Genomic DNA, 21,767 nt, shown 5'->3' with positions numbered 1-21,767 from the left:
GCAGGTTGCACATGAATTTATGTAGGGCCATGTAGGGATGTGTATGAACATGGGCGTGAGGCTGCCACATGTGAGTCCTCTCAGTTGTGAGACACATTGATGGTGTATGTGTTGGTAAGCATGCTGGGCAAATGCAGGTGTGGGAGCACACATGTTTGAATTTCTGTGTATGTACATTGGCATGGTTGTGGCATGGATGGTGGTTCATAATGCATGTATCTGCACTGTGTACATGTGCATGTATTTGTATCTGACAAGTGTGCAACTGTGATGCAACATCGATGCACGTGACACTGATATGTAGAAGGATGAATGGCAGATGTGACATGTATGGTGATCTCATCACTGCAACAGTTGGAGGAGATGTAGACATGCATGTAAGTGTGGTGGCGTGTGTGCATGTCTAGTGCACTCCTTGTGTTTCATGTGATGTCAGGCTCACCTTTGGCTGTTCATGCTGTTGTATGTGTATGGATGGTGCTGCCTGGTGCAATAGTGCTGTTGAAATGTTCATGTGTGTGAGTTAAAATGACATGTGTGTCGTGGAGTGTGATGCCGTGTCTGTAGTTAAACAATGCCACTCATGTGCAACTGTCATGTGTGTATGAGTCCATTGTACAGTGCCCTGATGCCTGTGTTTTATCTCTCCCTGTCTGCAGCGTCAACTGAAGAAGAGGGCGGAGAGGGTGCTGTGGAGCACAGCGGCAGGGATCATCCCGCCAGCCGGAGACGCAAGGCCAGGCTCCCCTCCCAGGTTGTCATCTTGTCGGGGAGTGAGGAGTCCGGTGCCGCGTCCCAGGCTGCAGCTGCCGAGGGAAGGTCCAACAGGCGGAGGTCGGAGTTGGACTCCTCGGCAGCAGAAGGGGCAGCTGAGACTCCACAGGGTCCAACGGAGGAAGATGGCACGGAGTCATCTAGGTTGGTGGGGGGTTTGGTGGAGGAGGAGGCCTTGCAAGGGACAGACACGGGGTCTGGAGGTGGGGATTCCGCTGGTGCTAGTGGTGCAGTGCAGGGGCAGGGACAGGAGGCAGCACAGGCCACCGCGGAGGTGCCTGTGTGTAATCCTGTCCCCGATCCTGTGACTGCATCATCCCGCACCAGCAGGGATGCCTACGTCCAGACCCGTTTTCAGGGAGGGGATCAGCTTACAACAACTGGCCTTCCTCTGCCTGTGGACGTGGCTATCCGGGACTGGGTTGAGCCTGTCCTGGGTGGGGTGACGTTGCGTCAACGGGCCATGCGAGGTGACCTGCAGTCTTTTCATGAGGAGACTGCACGTCTTCTCGAATGGCTCGTTGACCTACTGGGACAGCTCACCAGGGCCGGATTCCTCCGTTTTCTGGACCTTGTTCCGACCCCCTCCTCAACTGAACCCCCTATGCCCCAGTCGTCCTCCATGCCATCTTCCCACCCATGTATCACCTGGGTACCCTGTGGAGCTGCCTCTGACCCTGCGGCCAGGCTGGTGGAGGACACATCCCTGCCACAGTGGGGAGTCGGACGTCCAGAAGGGGTGGCCACCTCAACAACTGCACCCCAGCTGGAGGAGGATGTGCAGGCAGCAAGAGCCAGGGCACAGGCAGAGGCACAGCAGCAGCAGCACAAGGTGGGAGCCATCATGGCTCGGGGCCTTCGACATCGAAGGGGCAGGCATCGGCCAGAGGGCAGGAGGACCCAGGACTGGAAGTGTCTTCCATGTGGCAGCGGTTAGGCCATGCTATAGATGCGGAGCGGCTGCGGGCAGAAGAGGCAGAGCTCATGATGGTCAGGGCGGAGAACTCCATGCGGAGGGCCCTGAGGCGGGCCGAGTGCCTCGATGCAATTCGCAGGGAGTTGGAGGAGAACATGTCGTCGTCCCTGCGAACGCTCGGGCCATGGAAGAGGACTGCCTCCAGGACATTGAGCAGGAGTTCGATGATGCACTGGCCCAGGACATCCAAAAGTGAGCCGTTGGACTAGCCCGCTGCCCTTGTAAATAGTTTTTAGAGTTAGGTTTCCTTTTCGTTTTCCTTTTATTTGTGGTCAATGGACAATGCCACCCAAAATTATATATAGTTGTATTTTTAGGTAGTTAGTTAGGTCAAAAAATGAAAATGTATTATGTACATGAAATCAAAAATGAAATGAAAGCATAGCAAAATATGAAACATGAAATGAAAAGCATGTGAAAAAGATGATTGAATGAAAATGATAACCAATCCAAAAAAATTTGAAAGAAAAACAGTCCAAAGTCCCCCTCCAACAACGCAAATCCAAAGGAAATGTTAAACAAAAATTGCCATTGCTTCATGTTCATAATAAAAAAAATAAGAGAAATCAATCCATAGTCCAACTATTAACAATCCATTGTCCGGAAAAAATAAGTCCATTGATCCATGTCCATAATGCAAAAAAAAAAACAAAAATGAATACATGATGAAACTATATACAATCCATTGTCCAAGGATGTAAAGGGTCCATGATCCCAACCAAACAAATGACACCTACCTTACAAACTACCTAAAAATATAACTATATACAAATTTGTGTGGCATTGTCCATTGACCACAAATAAAAGGAAAACGAAAAGGAAACCTAACTCTAAAAACTATTTACAAGGGCAGTGGGCTAGTCCGACGGCTCACTTTTGGATGTCCCGGGCCAGGGCATCATCGAACTCCTGCTCAATGTCCTGGAGGCGGTCCTCTTCCATGGCCCTGAGGGTTCGCAGGGACGACGACATGTTCTCCTCCAACTCCCTGCGAATTGCCTCGAGGCACTCGGCCCGCCTCAGGGCCCTCTGCATGGAGTGCTCCGCCCTGACCATCGTGAGCCGTGCCTCTTCTGCCCGCTGCCGCTCCGCATCTATAGCATGGCCTAACCGCTGCCACACGGAAGACACTTCCAGTCCTGGGTCCTCCTTCCCTCTGGCCGATGCCTGCACCTCCGATGTTGATGGCCCTGAGCCATCATTGCTCCCACCTAGAGCCTGCTCCTGCTGCTGCTGTCCATGTGCCGTGTCTGATGGTGCCTGCACATCCTCCATCAGCTGGTCTCCAGTGTGGTGTCCACCCCTGCTGGGCCGCCGACTCCCGACTGTGGCAGGGATGTGAGCTCCACCAAGCTGGCTGTGTTGGTCGGGCCAGGTCCACAGGGTGCCCTGGTGGAATCTGGGCCGGAAGACGGTGTATAGAACGACTGGCGCTTAGTCTCCACAGAGGAGGAGAGGTCCACCAGAGAGCGCGACACATGTAGGAGCCCAGCAACCAGGACGGAGCCCATACATTCGTGGGACCCCTCGTCCGCAGGTAGTGGAGAGGCAAATGACATGGCACTCTACCCTACCTGCGGACGGGCCTGGGACAGGGCCTCCCTGCTGGTGCATGGTGGTGTAGTCACAGGGTCAGGGACAGCGACATGCACAGGCCCCTCCGCGGTGACCTGTGCTGCCTCCTGACCCTGGCCCTGGACTGCACCACTTGCACCAGTGGTATTACCCCCAACAGGCCCCATGTGCGGCTCAGTAGCGGGCTCCTCCTCCTCTGTGGAGACCACCAACCTGGATGTCTCCACACCATCATCCGCCATTGGAAGCCCCTGTTGGGGCTCACCCGGCCCTTCCGCCACAGCCGTTGTGGCAGGCGCAGCACCAGCCCCCTCGCTCCCAGATGATGGTAATTCCTGGGAGGGTGGCTGGGCCTTGCGTCGCCGCCATGTGGAGGCATCCCCGCCGTCTCCGCCCTCTTCTTCACTTGACGCTGCGTAGAGGGAGACATAGAACACAAGCATCAGGATACCCTAGACAGGAAGCAATAACACATGAGTGGCACTGTCAAATGTCACTTCCATCCTGTAATTCCACAACACATGGGTGAATGCACACAACACACATGCAGAAACAGTCCTGGTGCCTGCAATCAAAATCAACATCCATGTAGAAGGGCCCCTGTAAACCAAGATGTTGCCTTCAAAGTCACATGCATCCATGGCGTTTCAAAGTCACACACACACTTCTCAGGCACACACACACACACACATGTGCACCATACATGTACATGACATCAGCACCCATTCCTCACCCCCCCTTAATGTCCAGGAACAGAGACAGCCATGCTTTCATGTGTGCATTCCGCATAGAGTTCCCCATGTTGCATTAAAACACATGCACCAACCATGTGGTTCACACATAACTGGTCTCACATGCATGAACATGATGTCCCTGCACACACACATCCATACATGGCCTATGTCACACATACAGGCAAGCATCAGACTACCAGCACACTGCAACATGCCCTGTCTCACACAGCAATGCTTGGCCACTTACCGCTCAACTCCAGACGGGTCTGCCTCTGAAGGATCTGGGCATGGAGCACTGGGCCTACGCATTCCAGGACCTTCATCTGGATGTTACTCATGCATACCCAGCCCCCCTCCGTGAGGCTGTGGCCCTTGTGGAGGGTCCTGGACCTGAAGTCCTCCCAGCACTTCTTGACGTGCTTGATGTCGCGGGTTGCCACCCCCTCCGCGTTGATGGTAACCACTACGTCGTCCCAGATCCTCTCCCGTCCTTCCTTGTTGGCGCGTCATGTTCCGAAGAGGGCATCATAATGCCCCAGGAAATGCTCCACCAGGACACCAACTTCGGTGGCAGTGAAGCTGGTGGCTCTCTGGCTGGGGGTTGCCAGTGGTGCCAGATGGAGATGTGCCCGACATGGCAACCCCAGAGGCAGGAGTGGGTGGGCAACTGGGTCCTGGGGCTGGGCTGTGGAGCCATGGTATCCCAGTCGGGAGTCTTCTGTTCCAGCAGGGGTGGACAAAGCAACTGGACCCCTGCAGATGACTGATGTGCAGGCACCAAATAGCAGGGCACGTGGGCAGCAGACAGTCAGGCAGCAGCAGATGGCAGGTGGGAGCGTGCTCAGGGTTCTGGGGGGCAGGAAAATGGCCTTCAGGGCAGGAGCGTGGTCTTCTGTGTGTGTATGCGTGGCCAGCTTGATACGGAGTGATTTGGCACGTGAAAAATGTGCACGTCAGCGTGTAATTTGAGGAAAGGCCCTTAGCGCGTAAGCGGGTCAGCACACGTACGCGATTTCATTGGACCAAAGGCCCTTAGCGCGTAAGCGCGTCTGTGACGTATCACGCACGGGCGTTGCCCTTTCGCGTGTAAAACTTCACGCGAACCCCAGGAATACACGTACCCCACTCACACAGGGCCCTTTCGCGTGTAAAACTTCACGCAAACCCCAGGAATACACGTACTCCACTCGCACAGGCCCTTTCGCGTGTGAAACTTCCCGCGCACCCCCAAAATACACGTACCCGGATCCAATCGCGTGTGAGACTTCCCACGAACCCCCGTAATACACGTACCCTGCTGAAATCGCGTGTGTAACTTCCCGCAAACCCCAGTTATACACGTACCCCACTCGCACAGGCCCTTTCGCGTGTGAGAATTCCAGCATACCCCCGAAATACACATACCCGGATCCAATCACGTGCGAGACTTCCCGCGAACCCCCGTAATACACGTACCCTGCTGAAATCGCGGGTGAAACTTCCCGCGAACCCCAGTTATACACGTACCCCACTCGCACAGGCCCTTTCGCGTGTGAAACTTCCCGCGAACCCCGTAATACACGTACCCTGCTGAAATCGCGGGTGAAACTTCCCGCGAACCCCAGTTATACACATACCCCACTCGCACAGGCCCTTTCGCGTGTGAAACTTCACGCGAACCCCAGTAATACACGTTCCCCGCTTGGCGTTTGCTGTTTGGCAGTCCTGTAAACTGGTCCAGGATTAGCGCAGCCCTTTTGCGCTGGATTGGGGATTTTGATGGCTTTTCCTGCGCTATGGGCGTTCTTGGGGGCGTAACTGGCGCTGCTGCAGGGTCGCTGCGCCACTCTGCGCCACGGCTGGTTTTCGAGGCTAAAATCCATGAATACGCTGTGCGTGGAAATCGATTTTAGCGCACGCGGCTGGCGCAGACATTCGCATGCGCACACTGTGTGCCAGCCGTGTGCGCCACTTTTGTGCGAAATTCTATAAATTACCCTGTCAATGTCTAAGCCCCTGCAATGGGGGCGTGGAGGGGTTTGGGAAGGTAATTTCCACTAGGACGCGCTCACTCCAAATAGAATATTTTGATATTTTGTGTGAAATGCAACAATATTTTCTCACTAAATTCAAAGTGAAGTGAATGCTTACAGAAAACATAATTTTTTTCTGCACATAAGAGCGCAGGGTGGATACATTACCATTAACAGAAAGAGAATAGGGGATTCTAGTTTGTTAGTGTGAATTATATCCTAGTTTTTTGCACTAAATCTGATGGAGATTGCATTTAAATAAAAAGAAACTGCTTTTCCTATGCTGTGTGCACTGTATAAAACAGGGAACACTTTGCTGCACTACCAGTGCACCACATTGTAAATGATAGCTAACTTAAATTGAAACCTCAGTATTCACAGGTATAGTCTAATAATTTGGGGTTAGAATCAGTGGTTATGTTTCATGCCTAAATTGAACATACCTTGACAATTTGCTATCTATGAAAGTCATAGATATGTAAATAGTGAATGGGAAGATAAAATGGGAGTTTATCCATACTAATTCCATTCCCAAAGAAAATCATACAAATATAAATGATATCCTCTCCCCTATCTCTCTTAACATTGCACAGTAGAAGAAAGGCCCTGCACCTGTGGGATCCGATTTGCGAATCGAGGGGTAATCATCCTTATATTAGAAAATCATAAAAATATTTTGCTAGACTGTGTGGGTGAACCAAGATCCTGTGTGTTCTACATTTAATAGCACTGTTTTTGTACCCTAATCCTGCAGAATTAGATGAACCTCATTATAGCTTGCTCTTAAGTATTAGGAAAACACCAAGAGATTTTTATTCTCGGGACTTAAAGTCCCAAAGCATTGTCCGACCGTTAATGCTAGTACTTTTTATCACAGAGGAATGGTCATGGAAGAATATTTAAACAAGAGGTTCCCATCCATATGGTATCTAGGTACCACTCATACACACAAGACTGCTCTCCCTGTAGGAAGAACACCCTGTCCCTACCTATGTGCTGCCTTCTCTCCCTAGGTTCCGAGTGGTGTATCGCCTATCTAAAAGGGGATAGAGAAGAGGTCGACCCTATCTAAATCTTCTTTCATACCATGTATTCCAAGCATACCAAATAAGATGCTAAAAAGAAACACACCTGTAAGGGCTAGTAGAGGCTAATAACAAGAGACGTAATGTGCATTATATCCATCTCTGTTCGAATGGTGGTGCACAATCCTCACATCAGGATTTCCTTCTGTCTTTTAATTACCATAGTTGAGAGGCTGGCACAACCATGATAAGCCCATACAGTGTGATCGGCAATATAATAAAATGTTCTCACTAGAGTGCACATTAGTCTGCCATAGGCTAATGTAATTGTCTACACATAAAAATATCACTCATTATTAGACATGTCCCAGTTCAATTGTATTGGTCATTGTCTTTAGCATGAGGTCACTCATGCCCTGTATGGTCGACCGGTTTCAATGATTCTTATAATTGGGATAATCTTCTTCAGGACCTGTTATTCTTAATGGATGGATTCCTTAGAGAGATGGTGGTCTTTGCATCACTTCTGCTACCTAGGAGTAAAGCAACAAAAGCAGGGGTTCAGGGGCTAAAAACAAACCTCTGAACACTATCCAAACACCCATTTGGTGAGGGATATAAGGGTGTGTAAGTAAGTTACTCTACTTCTTGGTCACAAGATAGCTGTGTGCTATAGAAGCAACGCAACCCAGCTATGGGCTCCAAATTCATGCACCTGTGACGCGTGGGACCCAGGAAAGGAGTGGGGTGGGAAAGAAAACCCTGTTCAGTGTGTGGGCTCTCACACCGCCGGAGGAGTGAGCTGGACTATCTTGTGTGGTCTGAGATACGTCTGTGGTATCAACCATGCACTTAGTGACTTAGAGTGGCATAAATATAACTCAAAACATCCTTACCCAGCAGCCATATGTAACTGTCTAGAGGCACGGCAGTTCTTTGTATGAGTGGAAAACCAACTAACAAATGTCCCATCTTGTTGTCAATGGAAAGGATCCTTCCTTCCTGTGACAAGGAAATGCAAAAAAATATAGCCATTTGTTAATTGCTAGGTAGGATATGTGGTCGCTAAGGTAGCGAGAAAGTGCTGCTCGAGTTACCTTGCAAAAGTGTTGCCGGAAGAATTCACGTAGCAAAATACTTTCTTTCTCTCATAGAATGGTCTGCCAGGCATCTGAGCTTTGTGGCGCGTGTGCAAGCACCGCTCTAGAGAGAGAAACGGAAAGTAAGAATGAGCTATACGGTATCTCGGGTGAGCCTTAATGATACTAAAAAGCTCTGTTTACTTGCGGCAGTGTGGCAGTCTCACCTACAAATCTGTAGTCGATGCGGAAGTTTGGCCGCGGCGTCTGACCCGGCTTCAGAGAGAGCCGTGCTATGTAGAGCCAGTGGCGCACATTTTTAATGACGTCGGCAGCGTCCCGCAACTAGAGAGGATTCCACCTCTCCAAGCCTCCATCTTGGGTAGGTGTGATGCCTCTGAAATGGTACTGTGGATGCTTGCTAATGCTATAGCAGCAACTACATTACAATGTATGCAAAACAACATTACTGTGTGCGTGTGACTATAAAGAGGGGGGCAACAGACTATGCTCACTGCCCAGTGGAGCTGGGCCAAAGAGGAGATAGAACAGCTACAGGCTAAAAACCAGTGCCTCCAAGTGTATTGGAGCGGGGGCGTCGATGAACTTGTATAATTCCAAATATGTATTGATCCCATTCAGGGATGTTGGTAGATAATGTACTGTGCATCTGTATGGAAGTGTGCACACATCTGGATCACCCTGTGGAGGATGTAGGAAGGTACATGCAGCTTCAGTGATGGAACCCTAAATCGTGTTCTGATATGCCTCACAAAAGTGATTCGCTGATATGGAACAGGAGCACAACTGTTCCTGTAGTATGTATTAAAGCCATTTAACTCTCTATTCATGTGCTAAACTGCGTCAGAGGTGTGGAGGCTGGTCGTAGGCACTCATAAAATGAGAGGTACAGCTGGTGCTGTGGAACGGGTGAGGCTGTGAATGTTGCTTGTTCTATCAGGGGCTGGGGGACTTGCCCTTAGAAATAGAAGAGCTGATACTGTCAGCTAGTTAGCCATGCATCACTGCCAATTCATTCCATTGTATTTGTTCATTCAAGCCATGTCTGTTGGTCTTGAGTCTAAAAATCCAGCTCTGTTCTCTCTTTAGTAGCATGTCGTGTAAATTGCCTCCACGTCTAGGTAGGTGTATTTTTTCGATGACTGTCCATCTAAATTCATCTGCACTATGTCCAGCTTGAAGCAAATGGTTGACAAGGGGGGCAGTGATCTTTTTGGTTCTTATACATGATTTGTGTTCAATCATCCTGGTTGACCTTTCTCAATGTCATCCCTACGTATCGTAGATTGCATGGACATGTGATCAGGTAAATGACTACCAAGGTGTTACAGTTGGTGAGCGTTCTTTGTATCCAAGGTGTTTTTAATCCTACTTCGATCTGTGTACTCTGACATATTTGTGGAAATACTGTGCAGTTACCACACGGAGCATGTCTTATGGGGTAGTTGGTATTCCAAAGTGTGGTTTGAACTAGATCTCTGTTCTGTGGTTCTTGTAAAGATTTTACTAATTTGTCACGGATGTTAGTTCTTCGCTTTAAAGCAAAAGATGGCTCCTGTACAGGCTGCTATCCTGTGCTGAGAATGGGCTAGATTGTTTTGATTTTGTGCTTAATTTGGTTCAGGAGAGGTGAATAACTAAAAACTGCCGTAATGTTTTCCTGTGCCGGTGGCTTAGGGTGTTGTTGCAAAGTAATGGCTCTTGGGATATTTTGTGCCCGTCTATATGTTGTATTGACTATCTGTTTTGGGTACCCTATATCTGTCAATTGGGTTTTCAGTTCCTTAGCTTGTTTCACATAATCCTCCATATTGGTACAGAGTCTTCTGTACCGGAGGAATTGCCCAAAGGGCAGGTTGTCCTAAGAGCCCTCGGATGATAACTGCAGAACGAAAGAAGAGAATTTCTAACTGTGGCCCTCATTACGACCCTTGCGGAAATCGGAAAACGATGGCGGAAATGCAATACCGCCATCGAATAGCGCTCGGTGCGACTATGACCCGTCACCGCAAAGTACGAAGCCATTAGCGACACCGTAGTGAACGCCAACGCTAACTGCACCAAGCACGCGCGCGCGCGCCATGCGAAACCGCAAACACCACCATGGCGCAAGGGTACGCCAATTCCGACCCTAGCGGACATGTACCTAACGCCATCAGGCATGGCGTAATGTACCATTCCGCCATGGTGAGAAGTACGGCATCGCGAATCAACCGTAAACGGCCCCACTGAGTGCCTGTACACCGCTCCCTGCCCACAAAGTACAACTCCCCGTAGGTGCAATGAAGTCACAATGCAACCATCGAAATGTACAAGTCACCCATGCATGGCAACGAACAAAAGAAACACAAGAGGGGCCAATGGGAGCTGCAGGGCACAGATGGCACGAATACAGAAGCCATCCCAATGGACATGACCACAGTCCCCTACCAAGAAACGCACGCAAACACAGGCACCTGTGACCAGCAATATTCCTAGAATCACATCATTCCACCAGTCCACCTGGCTGACGGGCATCTGTTACACAAAACCCAATCCCCCGCCCCTGAGCATGACAACATTCAAACTGTCATATTGGCAGCCCCCATCCCTGACCTCACGGGCTTAGTAGGCAAACGCGCCCAGTACAGTACCACGCAACTAAACTCCGAAGCTGGAACCCAATGCAGATCTCCTCACAATACATCGCCCCCCAAATAGGCATATGCCACATCACTTGCAAAGAAAAACGCTACACGGGCCAAATCAGAATAGAAATTTTATGCACATCAAAGTCACCAAGCCCATACAGCCATCAGGCCATGAACTCCAAAACACTAATCACCATTGTGGGCTGCATCCGCAAGAAATGACCAGCCACTACTTGTGTGTCGCCCTGTTCCCCCATGGTACACAGAGCCACATTCACGTACGAAAAGGCAACATGGAAGCGCACAGAACCGCAGGGCCGTCCCAATGGGGAGGCACTAGTCCAGCTGAAAGGCCGAAATGTTGCTCCGAGCCACCAGTACTGCGTAAGGGCATGTGGGCCATTGGCGATCGTCCCATAAGATCGTAATGCTGCTCCACTGATTAACACGAAGCAGCAGGTGTCGGGAGTAAAACCCATCTGCAGGAGTGGCATACAGATGGCAGTGGCAAAAGGGGAGGAGATACCTGTCAACCAAAAGAAAAGAAAAAGAACAGAATGGCCATCAGAACTACATTCCAACAACTCACTTCAATGATCACACGAAATCCACAGCCATATGCATGCTAGCCCACTCCAAAGGATCATCACCACCCCAAAACCACTTGCGACTCATAACCATCTATATCGAGGCGCAAACACCATCACAAACGAGTGTACCTGTGCATGCGTCTGTCAAAACAGAATCCATCAGATGGGAATGTTAACGTGCATGGACACAAGTGTCTGAGGGCGCGTCGAGACAGGGAGGGCTCAACAAGGCCAGATAGACGATGGTCCCACTATGGCAGCCCTGCATCACATAGCGTAGGGGAGGCGGATAGATCCCAAGAAGCCCTGTACATGGCAAACTCTGTATCAAATCACCTGCCCATGCATCCATTCATCATTCCCTCATCCCGGGATCAAAACGCCTGAATAATTACTCACATAACATTAGAAACATCCATTGAGTCTGTGCGTTATGCAGCCTGCAAAATCCACAGTGCCCCAGCCCGTAATTCCAGTGTTGTGAAGTAACATGTATTTGGGAACGGCCGGCCTCATCGCCCACGTAGCTATTGCGCATCCCAAACTATTCATATCAATCATTGCTTCCTCGCCATGGGCCCTGTCTCAAGGACATTGAACAATAGAACGTTATATTTGCAGTCAGACCTGTGGGCATCTCCTCGCCGCTAGCTGGAAACCGAAAGCGCCGCCCTTCGAATTCCTCATTTGCAACATCACGTCGAAAAGGCATCTGTGGCCGTTTGAAATCACTAATTATTCCATCGAGTGCGGCTGTGTGTGAAAATGGCAACTGCCTTCACCCACAAATGGGACGCCCCGCCCGTCGTTGCAACTCGGTACAGTGATGCATGAGGGCCCACCGTTACTCGAGTACTACGTTCCACTGACCCTTCACAAGTCTGTTCGCGACTGCACAGATAGTATGTGAAACAATGGGACCACAGCAGAATGAACATATCAACCAATCTTACACGGCCATCGGGTACAAATACATGATTGCAATAGCAAGATGCCATTCCCCGAATTGCAGCGTTGTGCGCGGGACGTGCTCGGCCAAAGGGGAGAGCAGTTTGCACAGGTGGAATTAATCACCACAGGTGGAGGCCATACAGCCTGAAAACACATAAATTGCACAGCCAGTCTCCTCCCACAACCACACCGAAATGCTACCGGCAGGACTCGCGATGTTGGCCCTGGGGGACCTGATAGCACTGCAAGTGCTCCAACTCCAAGAAGAAGACGAACACCAACTACAACCAGCCGCACGGAGGAGACGCAGGAGGAGGAGGAGGCCAAGGCAGGGCCAGCAAGGCCCACCAGCACAGCCACTACCACCACGCAGGCAGCCCGCAATCCCACGCCTCCGAGCACATCCGTTCAACCTCACTGATGAGCAGATCCACACCCTCTACCGTCTGGACCGGGACACCATAGCCGCCATTGTGGACATGACACAGGCTGACCTTGTCAGCATGATAGATAGCCCAACCGCCATCCCACCCCTACTGAAGGTGGTGTCTGTACTCCACTTCCTGGCCACAGGCACCTACCAGCACACAGTCGGACAGTTGCATGGCATTTCTCAGCCACTGTTCTCACGGACACTATTTCAAGTGCTCGATGCCCTCCTGCAGCACGCAGACGACTACATCTCTCTACCACGCTCGGAGCAGGAAATTACCAACACAAAAGTGGGATTCCATGCACTTGCCGGCATACCGGGTTGCATTGGTGCCATCGACTGCACCCATGTGGAATTGGTCGTCCCACATGCCATGGAGGCCCAGTACCGCAACCGAAAACAATTTCATTCCCTGAATGTACAAATGGTGTGTGACTCCAACAGGATCATTACACATTGTTGTGCCCGATTCCCTGGATCAACCCATGATTCTATGGTCTTGAGGAACTCTACAATACCACGCTACATGGAGCGACACGCAGGGAACAGATCCTGGCTACTCGGTGAGTCTCATTACATGCATGATTATGTGGGGTATGTGAATTGGCAATGACCTGGCAGGAAGGGGGGGGGGGTGTGCGTACGTATCAATGGCATTCCACATCATACGTTTCTCGTCCACATACAGGTGATGCTGGATATCCACTGAAGAGATGGCTCCTCACACCAGTCCGGAACCCACGGGACCAGCATGAGGAGGACTACAACCATGCCCACTCACGTACCCGTGTAGTCATTGAACAGGCATTCGGCCTACTGAAGACTCGTTTCCGCTGCCTCAGCAGGTCTGGCGGGGCACTCCTGTACCGCCATGAGAAGGTTGCAAGGATGGTCATGGCATGTGTCATGCTCCACAACATGTGCGTACGTAGAAATGTGCCCATGCCCCCTGACGCAGAACTGCAAGCACCTGATGATGGTCATGATGAGGGTGGGGATGTGGCAGCACCTCATGGAGTCTGCGAGGCACCGGAGGCCCGTGACATTCATCAGCATCTCATTGATGTATGCTTCTAGCACTCACGCCTGGTGGCTGATACATGGACACGGGACTCGTGGCACTGCGTGTGTCTGGGACATGCACAATATGGACTGTACGCCTATGATGGCCTAGTACACACAGATCAATGTCCACACATCTCATTGGTTGATCGTGCACTTTTTATGGCATATGTGATGTCATGTTGAACACCCTATCGACCCGCCACCCAAGTGAGCCCAACACACCCCCTCCACCCTCCTACCTCCCCCCCGAACACCAGTGTCCAAAGATGCTCATTGTCAGTGGGCTGTCGCTATTGCAAGCCCCCTCTGCGGGTATCAGGGGCACCCCTGCCTGTGGAGCGCAGGTTCCTTCCAGATCTACGTTGGGGGCTGCCCTGGACGGAACTTGCAACGGATGATGTGTCTGCCTGCTCACGTCCATGCATGTCCCTAAGGGTTTGCGAGAGCTCAGTGAGCACACGGCGCACTGCGGCAAGTTCGGCACATACGTCTTTGGACGTCGCATGCAGTTCCCCCCTCAGGCTCTCGGGGCTTCTCTCCATTTGGACTCTCAGGCTCTCGGTGCTACTCTCCATTTGGACTCTCAGGCTCTCGGTGCTACTCTCCATTTGTGCCCTTAGCGTCTCTGTACCTCTCTCCATTTCTGCCCTAAGTGTCTCAGTTGATGTTTCTATGTCTGCCTTAGTGCCCCCACATTCATCGGCATGGTCCTTGAGGAGTGTGGCCAGTTGCTGCTGTTGTACGATTAACTGGTCGAGGGACTGTTGCCTCTGCTGGGCCATGGCCATTTGCGGGGGTGCCACAGAGGGGCTGTTGTCCTCATGTTGCCTTGCCACAGGGCTTGTGGGGGATGGCCAGTCGTCGTCTTGTGGGTGCCCCTGCGTGGTATCCTCATGTTGTACGGGATGGGACAGACAGGGGGATTGGGACAGGTCATGGATGGATCTGACTTCGACATCCCCGTTTTCTGTGTCCGAGCATGCTGCCATCAATGGGGTGTCACCTATGGTGCTGCTGCCACCAGAGGCAGTGCCTTCTGTGGCATCCATTGGGGGGACCTGTGGTGGTGGTGTTGTGGGCATGCTGGCTGCTGGGGTGCCTGTTGATGTTCCCTCCTCTGTGCTGCCACCTGATTTGTGCTGCTGCCGTGTCTTGATGCGTGCAGCTGAGGTGGAGGGTCTCTGGCCGTTGGTCTTGGCCCTCTTTGCAGGTGTGCTGGTAGGGGTGTCCTGTAGCTCGTCGTTTGGATCGGACCCTGTGGTGGAGTAAAGGAGGGCGAGGGTTATTGATGGGTCTGTGGGAATTGGAATGGCATTGTATCACATGCTTTGGGGTGGTACCTGAGGGTGATTTGGGTCGGGGCCTTGGAGGTGCTTTAATTTGTGTGTGGAGTGAGGGTGCAGTTGTTTGGCAGCCTGCAGTTAGGGTGTGCCTGCTGCACGTGTAGTGCGTGTATTAGGGGTTTTTAATTATTTATGTATTTATTGTGGGTTTTAACGTGCGCTATCAGGCCGATGTGTGTGGACGTTCTCCTGGACATGTGTTTCTGTTGCACTATGTGGACGCATGGTACTTCACATGGATGGACTGTGTGGATTTGGCATTGTTTTATCGGGCCCACCTACCTGAATCTTCGGATGTCTGCACTCCTTTCTCCATCCCTCCGACTCCCTCTATGCTCTCCATTCCGATGGTGGAGGCACAGATTTCTTCCCAGGGGGTCAACTTGATGGGTGATTCAGGACCTCCCCCGGTGGCTGTGGCAATGTTGCGGTTGGCAGAGAGTATGCTGCGGACGCGTATCCGCAGGTCGTCCCATCGCTTTCGGCATTGCTGTGGGTTGCGGGGTGCGGTCCCCACCGCACTTACCCGCTGTGCCACCAGAGCCCATATGGCCTTCTTGTTTGCAAGTGCCGTTCTGGTCATTTGCGTGGAGAAGACGACGGCAGCATTCTCCTGGAGGGTCTCTGTTAGCACGGTGAGTTCCTCACGGGAGAAGTGGACCTGCCGCTTGCGGTCGCACGCTTTCTTCGCTACTTTTCCCATTTTTCTTGGTTTCGCTAGGGTGGGTGACGGGTTGGGGTGTGTTTCAGGGTAGTGATTTTAGTGGTTCTGTGGTTTTAGTGGTTTTATAGGTGTACGGCGGGATGTTTCCCGTTCCGGGCCCATGTTTTTACTTCCGTTTCCGTATATTTCCGGTCACCGTACTTTCCGGTAGGCGCACACTGCGGTGACCGCTAAGAGGGGTGGCGGTATGGCACCTAGGGCGCCGTACGGCGGCGGTGTGGGCCGTTTTGGGGTCATTTCCGCCATCGCGGACTTTGCACTTCCGCCGTGGCGTGGTGCTCGTGCCCGATGGGTCGGAATGGGCCGCACTTTGCTCCTTCGTGCAATGGCGGAAACGCTATTTACGCTGTGGTGCTCCGGTCAGTCACTTTCCGCCAGGGTCGTAATGAGGGCCTGTGTCTTTTTTGTACACCCTAGAGATAAGTCTCCCATTCTCACTGGTGATTGCCAAGTCCAAAAAATGGATCACTTATTTGCTGGGTTTGATGGTAAAGCGAAGATGTGGGTTGCATGTATTGATCCAAATGTGGAACTCTGCTGGCTGTTGTTGTGTACCTTTGAACATCATAAATACATCATTGATGTAGGTATGCCAGATGGAAATATGATGCAAGAAGGGGTTGGTTACGTGGTAGATGTTATCCTTTTCAAAAGCATACATATACAAATTTGACAGGCTGGGGGCAAACGTAGCCCCCATAGAAGTGCCTGAAATGTGTTGGTAGAAAGTTTCATTGCAGATAAAAGAAAAATTGGTGAGGGCAATCTCAGCTAATTCAATGATGAATGAAGATGGTACTTGATATAAATGAATGCCTGAATTCAGAAGTTTCTTGACAATGGACAGGGTGGCTGTCTGTGGGATCTTGGTATATAGCGATTCTATATCCATAGTGACCATCCATTCTTCTTCTCCTGCATCGAAGGTGCGAGTATCAAGGAGCACTAACATTGCCGTAGAGTCTTTTATGTAGGATTGCATCTTAGGGACTTCTTCTTTTATGAACAAGTCAACATATTGTGAAAGGGGTTGTAACAGAGGTTGTATTCCGGAAACTATAAGCCTTCCTGGCGGGGGCAAGTTACCCTTATGTATTTTAGGTGTTGCGTAAAATGCTGGAATCTTAGGGTGACTGGGGCAGAGGTAGGCTGTCTCTTTGGCGCTCAGAAAACCTTCTGCTGCTGCCTATTCAACCAGCGTGTTAAACATATTCCTAAGTGTCTGGGTGCGATCCCCTGGTAAAATTCGATAGCTGGGTCTGTCTAGGAGAATGTTATCCACCATGTTGTTGTACTCGTTGGTATCCATCAAAACGATGGCACCACCTTTATCAGCGGGTTTTATAGTCACTTTGCAATTGTTAGCCAAAGCAGTGAGTGCATGGAGTTCAGCCTTAGTGCAATTGGAATGTATGAAAGGTATATTCTCCTCCATTTTTCTAAACTTTTCAGGAGAGCTTGTTCAAATGTGGTAGATTCCACCATATTGGTGTGAAGAGGTGGAAAGAATTTGGATTTATCCCTTAATCCTGTGGTATCTGATACATCTTCCTTTGCATTTTGGAAGAATTTGCTTAAGGCGTATCTTCTGCATGAGTTGGCATTTCTCTATTTCAGTTTGGAAGGGGTCGTAAAAGGCAGTAGGCACAAACGACAAACCCTTCTGTAATGTGCTTTCCTCATCTTTGGTGAGAACATGTGTGGATAAGTTAACAATCAGGGAAATGGTGGCTGGGGTCCGCCTCGTCCTCTGCTGCGTGTTACTATCGATGATTGCATCTACCACCGTTGTTTGCCTCTGTTGGCACCATGCGGGCCTAAAAAAGGCACATTGGGTCTTGTAGGGGTATTACCCGGGTTCAAATTGAACTGTAGGCATCGATTGTCTGAGCCGTTAGATGACCCTGATGATGTTCCTGATCCGTATTTGCCCATTTTGTAGTTCTGGAATCTAATTTGTACCGTGTCCATTCAGGCATGTTTCGCACTCCCCGAATAATAGTCTGTGCCTACATATGGATATATTTTCTCATGTTCAAATGCCGCTAGATCTTTTATGAGTTTATTAAGTTTTTTATTCAAATTAAACTCTTTAAAATCTTTGATTGTGTTGTTGAGGGCTGTAAGTTTTATATTATAGATGACAATCGCTATTTTCAATTTAAGGGCTTTGTTTTTGTCCTCCAATTCCTGCAGCAGTTGTTCCGTTACCCTTTTAGCCGTGTTGATTATTAAAATCAAATAGTCCCTCGTGCATTGGTTTGCTATGTAGGACCAGTCTTTGCGAAACTGTATTTGATCCTTGAAAGATCCATGGTTCGATCATATGGATGGGAACCTCTTAAGTATTAGGTACATGCTAGAAACCAACAACCCTACATTCACACAGAGAGGAAAACTGATGTAAATATGTGTATATAAATGCTAGTTTTCTATGAACATTTTCTCTGATAGCAATACTTGTGAGCGATATTGGCAGGGTCCTATTGGCCCCTCGGACTCTCGGCCCATGGCCGGGCCAAAATCATCCCTGTGGACTGGGGGCTGGTTTCAGCCCACGCCACGGCTGGTTTGGGCAAAAAACATAATTTTGAAACGAAGTAATGAATTTTGAAAAAAAAAAGATATTTTGAGAAAAGAAATAACACCTGCAACGGCATCATTCATCAAAGCAAGGTAATGCATGTTACCTTGCTTTGATGAGTTATTTGCATGCATGATGTGTGCATGCATCATTCACATGCTGCTTCAGCATGCAAAGTTGAGGGGCCAGGGCCGCCGCCGGCCCAGCGGCTGTCACTCCATGGGGTACGGTACCCTCTGGAGTTGCTGTGCTGTTGTATTAGTAATAAATATGTATTCATGATATTAGTGATAAATGACCAATTTTAGAGTAGAATAAGTATCCATTTCGGATTATGTATTTTGCCTTTCGCAAGTTGCAGTGATAGCATGTTTTTTTTCTGCCGTTGTCTCTGCTAAGATCATCACAAGACATTCCAACTCGGTGTCCAAGGTCACTTGACAAAATCCTTGTGCCTAACTGCTTCTGTACAGAGTAGAAATATTTTACCATAGCACATCAAGTGGCAATTGACTTCATTGTGCCACAATGAATGCTTTGTTGTAATGTGTCTATCTTTCCCCTCTCCCTGACATGCTGTTCAGGATGTTTGTTTGCTTGCATGAGGTAATGAGTGCTCAGAGTATGGGATGTCCTGTGAATGTGCTGCTCTCCCTATTTTGCCAACCTCTGAAGCCTGAAACCAGATGCATGCAGGCTTTACATGCGGCCAGCTTTGTAGCAGACCTGCAGATGAACTTAACTGGTTTGCTGTTAAATCTCAGTTACCAGTTTAATGGTATCCACTACAGAATAATTGCTCATTTTACTATAGCGGATATGATACCTCAGTGGGTTGAGCGCTCGCTGCTGTGATGTGTGTGTGTTATCGGCAGGTTCAAATCCCAGCATGGCCATCTCAGTTATTCATCCTTCATAGGTCAATAAATGAGTTCCAACACAGGCTGTGTGATATTGTATGCATATTTGTTCTATAAAAATAGCTTAAGCGTGAGTGCTATGCAATAACATATTATCATTTGGCCTTGGACGTCTGCTTGCATTCACAGTAATTTGACAATATGGATCTATACACACAGATATTATTGATACATATGGTGATCCATTCTTGTATGAAATGTATATCACATTAGCGAAATCATAACCATATTTTTCGTAGTGTACTTAGGAACAATGCTATTTGATGCCACTTCCTGTTTTGACAAGGGGTGAAAGGTCATGTTTCATCACTTCCTGGGATGTCACTTTGGGGTGGGGTCAAATGACATCGCTTCCGGTGATGTCATCAGAGTTCAAGGGTTGTGAGGTGAGGGATAGGCCACTCTTTTTAGGCGAGGGGTGGAACACTTTTTTTTGGGTGTCCGGGGCTATTTCTTGTCCCAGTGCGACCCTGGATTTTGGAGAAAATAAAGTGTTGTCATAAAATACCAAGAAAAATGTAATGTTTGAATTGAAGGGAACGCTTTGACTATACTGTAAGATAACTGGAAATGATGTCATAGAATTCCATCCTCATAAAACCACTTTGTGGAACCCTTGGCATCATTGACCAGGCACTAGATTGGCTGACCTATTCCCTCAATAACTGCCCCGCTAAGCTGAAACTGGGCCCTTTTTCCTCCACTGTCACCCTCTCTACATGTGGTGTCCCCCAGGGCTCTATCCTATTGCCATGGCTCTTCAATATGTACCTCACCACTCTTGCACACCTGTCCTCCTCATTCTCTCCTTATTGCCAGTGTTATGCCAAAGATGCACAGCTTTCTTTCAAACTTCTGTCTTCTTCCCCCTCTTCCTCCTCTCTCATCTTTGACTGTATGTCTGCCATTCAGGAATGGTGTGCAGCGAATGATCTCTGTCTCAATTCCAGTAAAATGGAGATACTCCTCATCGGGACACCTGCACCCTCTTTTCCTCTTAACCTCTGGCCACCCTCTTTGGGGCCTCTATCCCCCTCACCATCTTGTGAGGCTAAAAACCTTGGGGTCATGTTCGACTCCGCCCTCTGCTTCAACCCTCACACCATGGACATTACCAAGAAGTCCCACTTCCGGGCTCCACCTCAGAGGCATTGTTCCTTTTATCACCTTCCCCCAGAAGCTCAATGTCTCCAGAGATCTGGTCCTCTCCAGGCTGGACTACTGCAACAGCCTTTCTCAATCTCCCTCTATCCTCCCTTCGCCCCCTCCAGCTAATACAGAGTAGGGCTGCAAGAGTTATCGTTGGCCTCAAGCCCAGGGACCATATCTCTCCAGCCGGAAATCCCTCCACTGGCTCCTGGTGGCTGCAAGGGTCAGATTCAATACCCAATGCATCATCCACAAGGCCTCTGTGGCCAGGGACCACGCTATCTCCAACTTTCCCTCCCTAAATACCCCGCTGCTAGAGCCCTACTTTCCTCTTACTCCAACTCTTTGACGGTCAAAGGCTTCTCCAAGCAGAGAGTGGGGGCATGTCTCTCTCCTCAGCTGGTTCCTCCCTTTGGAACAGCCTCCCTGCCCTCTCAGACTTGACCAGGACCTGCTTAAGTTCTGGAAACTGCTCAAAACACTGCTCTGCTCTACCTCTTTCCCTCTTTCCTTTCCCTGCTCATCACCCCACTACTGCTGTGATCTTGGCCTGATCCACATGAATCCCACAGGATGCCATGCCCTTCCTCCCAGTCAATACCGGCAGCCCTATGGATGCTTGTGGTCTCCTGCAGAAGGGATGTGACCTAGCAGTTCGGGCTGGACTGCCCCTTTTGGGGTAGGACCAAGCCTGATTTGCATATGGTTTTTCCCCTTCTGTAATGGCTTGGCAGGCTGAAAAACGATGGTCTGGAGGGTTGCCCAGAGCTTTGCCCGTGGTTATGATTAATTCAAAACCTTCCAGCCATCACCTTTCTGTTTTTCTAAAGTCACCCCGAGTGGGACGGGTATGCCCAGAGGTGGGTCCCGAGTCTGCCGGGCCTAGAGACCCAAGCTACTCCTCACTGATGACGCCCAACAAGGCTGAAACATGTCTGGGGATGCTTGTGGTCTCGTGCAGAAGGGATGTGACCTAGCAGTTCGGGCTGGACTGCCCCTTTTGGGGTAGGACCAAGCCTGATTTGCATATGGTTTTTCCCCTTCTGTAATGGCTTGGCAGGCTGAAAAACGATGGTCTGGAGGGTTGCCCAGAGCTTTGCCCGTGGTTATGATTAATTCAAAACCTTCCAGCCATCACCTTTCTGTTTTTCTAAAGTCACCCCGAGTGGGACGGGTATGCCC

This window comes from Ambystoma mexicanum, chromosome 2q (assembly GCF_040938575.1).
Source record: "Ambystoma mexicanum isolate Mex_15411 chromosome 2q, UKY_AmexF1_1, whole genome shotgun sequence".
Classification (NCBI taxonomy): Eukaryota; Metazoa; Chordata; class Amphibia; order Caudata; family Ambystomatidae; genus Ambystoma; species Ambystoma mexicanum.
Note: the sequence above shows the minus strand (reverse complement) of the source record.